Genomic DNA, 6,795 nt, shown 5'->3' with positions numbered 1-6,795 from the left:
GGAGTGTTTGAAGAAAAAGGGTGCAGTAGACTATTAAATCAGCACAATTCGTCCGTATCGAAGCTTTAAAGTAAGATCTGTGATACTTTGTATTTTATTCACTTAAATGGACTGACAAGTAGCCAGATAACACGAAGGTGCCGTGCCTTCTCTTTTCGTGTTCTTTATTCGTGTCTTCTTGCTCTTTTTCTCTCTCTTCGTCTCTCTCTCTCTCCTTTTCTTTCTTTAGCTCTTTCTCTCTTTAAGAACGAAGGAAAGTTTGATGTCGACCATCTTTACGCTTCATTGATTATGATAATCGCTCTTGCACGTAGGCGCTCGTTAGCAGCTCGTTAACTTCATTCAGAGTCTAGGGACATTTAATTACCGCCATTCGCAACCGTCAGGAACGAGAAATGAAGATACGAATTAATGACTAGAATAGTGTTCCATAGATTGATCTTTTAAATTAATATTTTTATTTAATGACTTGGTTTATCCTGAATTTTTATATGTAGATAATGAAAAGTATTAGAACAGTTTCATATTTTTGACTTTTTTGTAATTTTTATTTGTTTTTCCACAGTTAAAGTTTTTTTAAATTTCTTTAACGTAGACTTTCACATAAAATGAATTATTTCTTTTTTCTAAAGAGGATAAAAGTTCAATCAGAAATCGACAATTTTTAATGAAGATTCTCTATTTGTTTATTTTTAATCTTTAAAAATATATAATGAATACTAAATGTTTTCATTTATTTTTCGTTCGTAATGTACAATTTCTATGGTAGTGATGGTATTTCCAAAGGACAATGTATGTAGAATTTTCAACGTAATATAATAATTCATTTCAGAAAAGATTTTCTGGATCTGAATAAAGATCTCTTGCAGATTGATTATTTTATTTCTTTGCTGTTATTTTAAACGTGTGCAATGAAAAGTAGAGCATTTTTGTTCCTCCTTCTAAAAATAATTACTATTTTTTTAATTTAGATTAAAAAATTAACGAAATGTTTTATATATATACATACACACACACACTATATATATATATATATAGAGGTAGTGTAAAATTTTTAAAGTATTAAAATTTTAAATAAAAGAAATTCCTTTTTCTTAGTGATGATTTTTAAAGACTAAGAATCCAATTGTAAATCGACGATAAATCTTCATTAAAATGAAAATGTGTTATGTAAATCAATTTTTCAATTTATTTACCATTAATGTCTAAAAATGAACGATGAAAAGTACAAATTGCTTTTGTTCTTATCTTTCTCGTAATTTCTATTTTTCTTGACAAAGTTAAAAAACCTGCAAAGTATCTGTCATAGTGTAAAAATTCAATCGAAAAACATTTTTCTCTCCAGAAAGGATTCTGAAAAACTAAAAGACCAATCTTTGATCTAAATGATGTAATGTTATTCCGTTGTGAATAGTTTAATTTTTTAATTTCTTTATTATTAATCTTCGAACGTAGGTGATGAAATATAAACAATTGTTACATTTTTATTTCTCTTTTTCGTAATTTATATTCCTTTTATCGAAGTTAAAATATTCTTAAAGTGTTTCTCACAATGTAAAATTTGAAAGAAAAGAATGATATCCTGAGAATATTCTCAAAGATTAAGGGTCCAACCACGAATCGACGATTTAATGAAGATCCGTGGGAAGAAAGAAAGAATAGAGTCCGGTAGCGCCATTTGCTATTTGCCCTCGATGTTATAGCAGCAAAAGCGGTCCGATTGAGATTTCCGCGAGCAGGTGGTCCTCCGTAATAAATCGTATTGTCAGCAGTTCCCTCGGGCAGCCACCTGCCAATCGATATCTCGAGAGTCGGTCCAAGGTGAATCGTATGCAAATTCAACGGGATCGAAAAGAAGGGATTCTCTAGTTTTTCCCTATCGTCTTTTACTTCTTATTTTCCCTCCTTTTTCCTTTCTCTCTCTCTCTCTGTCTCTCTCTCTCTCTCTCTCTCTCTCTCCCTTTCTCTACTTGTCTGTTTCTTCTCTTTCTTTTTTTACTCGATTCTCTCCTTCTTAAAACGGTTTGTACTAGAGCTTGTCGATTTCATTAAATCAATTTCTAACTTTTCAATGAGATGGAAACTTAGAATTTTCCAAAAGTTACTTCAGTATTGATGAATAACAACGAGTCAAACAACTCATTAAATCGATAGAGTTAATCACCGTACTTTTTTTATATTTTCTTGTCTTTCTATCCGATTTTCTATCAATTTCTCTTTCTTCTTATAATTTTTTTAACCAGATGAATCTCTACGTTTCGAACCAATTTGAATTTCTAATTTTCCAACGAGATAAAAATGTAGAACTTTTCAAAAATAAAACCAATTCTACTGTCATGGATGAGATAACAAGTCGAACAAATCATTGATTCGAACGAGCTAATTGTTATAGTTTTCTTCGAATATTCTCCTGCTATAAAAAGAAAGAAGACGCCGAAAAAAAAAAAAAATAAGAGAAGAGGTCCGAATCAGAAGATTTTCAGGCGTTAAATGTATAATTCGAGAGGCGAATGAGATGATTCATTTGACGAAGAGGAGAGTGCTCTTTTCGACGTATAAAGGCGACAGCGAAAAAGAACGAGAAGGGAAAAAAAAGAGAGAGAGAGAGAGAGAGAGATCTTGTGTTATACGTAGGTAAGTCTATATACAAGTGTGTGTTCGCGTGTGTGTATACCTACTATTTCTCTCTCTTTTTCTCTCATGGTGGCAGCCGGTTCGGCAAGTTTTTGACCGTCTGCCGCTAACTGCCTGGCCCTTGGTGTCCCACCTTCTTTGCAGGTACCGCTCCACGGTACCATCCCACACGTCCTCGTCCCACTCTTCGAGATATCGCTCCTGCTGGATCCTGTCCACAAACTCACGCCACCATCGCGCCTCCTGTACTTTTGCCGTTCGCAATTTCTTGCACGTTGGTATGCCACTGAAGATATACAACAGTTAAGATTTGAAAAGAAATTTGTATAAGAAAAAGAATATTAATAGATTATAATAAGAAATTATTTATCTATATGTTCGAAAATATAGATTGCTCTTGAAACATATCTTCGATGATATTCTATGCTTAAATGTCGTTCACTATTTTATCATATTTTTTGCAATGTCATGGATGAGGAATTGTTTTAGTGTCTCAAAGAAAGAATTACAAGAAAAAAAAGGCCGGGTACAATAAGGAATTACCTATATCCATATGTTCGAAAATAGTTGTAAATTAATATAAAATTTATCTTGGATGATATTTTATGCTCTCTTAATTTTGTTCATTATTTTATCAGGCTTTTAAAAATATTAAAAATAAGAAATCATTCCAGTGTCTACGACCTGACTAAAATTAAAATTTGCCTTCTCTCGTCTCTATTTTTTGCTCGTTTCTATTCTTAAATAGACTGCACATTGACATATTGGTGAAGATATCCAACAAGCAAGCCATAGACTCTGATCATAAAATATAGAAAACATAAAATAAGCATTATTTGTATTTGAATCTTTGAAAATACCTGTAAGTTGTTTCTGAAATATGATTTGAATAATATTTTGTGTTCTTTAAATTTCGTTTATTATTTCATTAGACTTTTAATAATAAGTTGTTGTTTTGGCGATTGAAAGATATAACCGAAATCAAAATGTATTCTCCGTCTTGTATCTTGATATATTTATCAATATATCAAGTTCTTTTTAAAGTTGGTTGTAAATTGACGCGTTGATGAAGCCATTTAACAGATAAGATATAAATTCTATGGCTATCATAAAGAATTGAAAACGTAAAATAAGAAATTACTTACACAATCTTTACAAATAGCTGTAGTTTGCGTGTGAAATATGTCTTAGATATGATATTTCGATTTCATACTTTTTAAACGTCGTTCATTTAACCGAAGGCAATGTCATTTCCAACTTTTAGAAGTGTTATCAATAAGAAATTGTTCCGTTGACTACAACATAACAGAAGTTAAAATTTGTTTTCCGTTTCTTAACAAGTTACAAAATAAGACTGCACATGGACGTCTTAGTGAAGACATTGAAAAAACAAGATATGAGTTCTGAAACAAATAAATATGTATCGCAAAAAATAAAACGCGTGCAATAAAAACTTATCTGTATCTATATATCTAAAAATAATAGTTGATTGATCTGAAGTATGATGTAACGTCTTATCTTAAGTAATATTTATGCTTTAATTTTATTTATTTATACAAAGGTAATTTATTCTTCTAATTTTAGGAATTCTGTTAGCGAGTTATTTCATTATATATTTCACGTAACTGAAATCAAAATCTGCCTTCCACCTTGTATCTTAACATATTTAACAATCTTATCCCTTTCGAGATAGATTACTCATTAGCAGATGTTATTGTAGTATTCGAAACGTAAGTAAAGTTAAAGTCTGTTCTTCTCCTGTATTTATGTAGTTATCAAAGACATAATCTTTACAAGACCTTTTTTAGAAAGAATATTATTTTAAAAGGAGTATTACGAAAACTCTGAAGAATTCGAACGTATGCAAAAAAAAATATAAAAAATAAGCTATACGAAGTACATAGAGGTAATAAACGAATAGAAAACTTCCAGGCAAATCTAATTTCACATATAAATGCTAATGAAAACATTTAACAGACAAGTGATAGACTCTTAGACCACTGCATGTATATCACAAAAAGCAGAACAGGTAGATACAATAAGAAATCCATATACAAATTTCAATATAAAAATAGTACAAATATAAATAACATAAAATTACTATTGAACTTATTCTCTTCCAACGAAATCCAACTAAAAAAGAAAAACGCATCCGTAAACGATGTTCTATAGTACTCGAGGACGAGTGCTCGTTGGAAATCGGTCGAACGTGTCGGAAATAGAGTCGGGAGCGTGACGGGCGACGAACTTGATCAGGAAGGATCGAGAAGAAGACAGTCGAAGGAGGTAAACTATCGAGGAGGTGAATCGAACCGATGGAAACGGAGAAGTAGAAGGAAGAAGGTAAAGAATGAAGGAAGGAAACAAGTAATGTGAGTAGTCGTTGAGTTGGAAGTCAAACTAAAGTAATCATTCGACTTGCTTATAGAGCTAGCAAACTACATAAGTCTGGTAATAGTAATGGTAGTATTAATATTAATAGAGTAGTAAGTTGCAGTAGTAGTAGTAGTAGTAAATGTTGGGGATATAGATCTCTTTGCATTGACAAAAGAAGAAGAAAAAGAAGAAGAAAAGGAAGAGGAAGAAGAAGACGATGAGGACGAGTTTGACCCTGCGGGCCAATATCGGCGAACGTCAGGAAGCCGAGCAACTTTTTTTCCTACCGAACGCAGACAAATCGATATCTACTCGCGCGCAGCGCCGGTTCTCTACGTTCTTCTACAACGTAGTGGAGTCGTTCGTTGAGCGCATACGAGCATAGGGGTCGTTACCACCCCATCGGTGTTGTCCCTATCTCAACATTGGCGGTGATGCTCCTAGTTTAATTAAATTAACAATTTTCTTTTCTTTTCTTTTCTCTACTTTCTCTCGATTAGTTCTTTTTTTTCATTCATTGAAAAATTTTTTTTTTGATTTACAAATTGATCGAATTAAATATTAATTATTGTTTACGAATGTAATCACAGAAATTTGATATATCATTTCGAACGACGAACTTTCATTCTACACATTCTTTTTTCTATAACATTTATATTATATTATTTTTTCAAATACCCCATTGTGAGTTGTTCGAATGATTCGAAAGATATCGAGAAACGAATAGGAAATTAGTGTTATCCTAAAATTTATCTAATTATTCGGCCACATCGTAAACATCTATATAATAAATAACTAGTTGAATTGTCGACTTAAACTATTCTAAAGAAAACTAAGTTATATGTTAAAACATAATGCGGAAACTTTCAAAAGAAAGAAGATAGGGTATATATTTTTACGATCTTACTCGTATCATTACGACTAGAGAGATAAAAAAGGTACTTTTAGTTATCACGTTTTCGATGCTCGATACTATGTGCTTTTACGTTTGTCGTGTAAAGCGTTAGAAGTTGACGTAGGAGTGTAAAGCTATGATATGTGAGAAAAAGAGAGAGAAAGATATATATATATATATATATATATATAGAGAGAGAGAGAGAGAGAGAGAGAGAAAGAGAGCGAGAGAGATATGGAGAGAGAGAAAGAGAAAGAGATAGAGAAGGGGAGGTACAATGCAAACTTCCTGCAACTTCTGAAGCCTTGCTACAACTTAGCTCCTCTCCTCGTTTCTTCCATGCAGAACCGAGAGAGCGTGACTCGACTTTTCTAACGTGTGGCAGCACCGATTTAACCGCCCAGAGAGATTTCCTATTTCTCTTGTAGACATTTTTTGTTGTCTCTCTCTCCCTTTTTCTCTCTCTCTCTCTTTCTTATTTTATTATTACGTATATATATAGTAATTCATATTGTTTGTATATATGTGTGTATATATATATGTATGTATATATGTATATATGTATATATGTATATATGTATATACACAAAATAAAAACTAAAAAAATATTTTATATCACGTATACTATACTGTATGCTCTCCTATAACGATATACTATATTATAATAATATGTTATATATTATATCGTAGTGTATAAGAAAAAGAAAAGAGATAGTATAGATATCTATATATATATATATATATATATATATATATATATATATATATATATATTATATATAAAATTAAATGTATAATATACCTATAATATGTATAATATGAAATATATAAAAAAAATATATATATTCAACACAAATTTTATGGTCTTTGGAAAAGAATCGTTGGCTAAC

The sequence above is a fragment of the Vespula vulgaris genome, chromosome 2, assembly GCF_905475345.1.
Source record: "Vespula vulgaris chromosome 2, iyVesVulg1.1, whole genome shotgun sequence".
Lineage (NCBI taxonomy): Eukaryota > Metazoa > Arthropoda > Insecta > Hymenoptera > Vespidae > Vespula > Vespula vulgaris.
Note: the sequence above shows the minus strand (reverse complement) of the source record.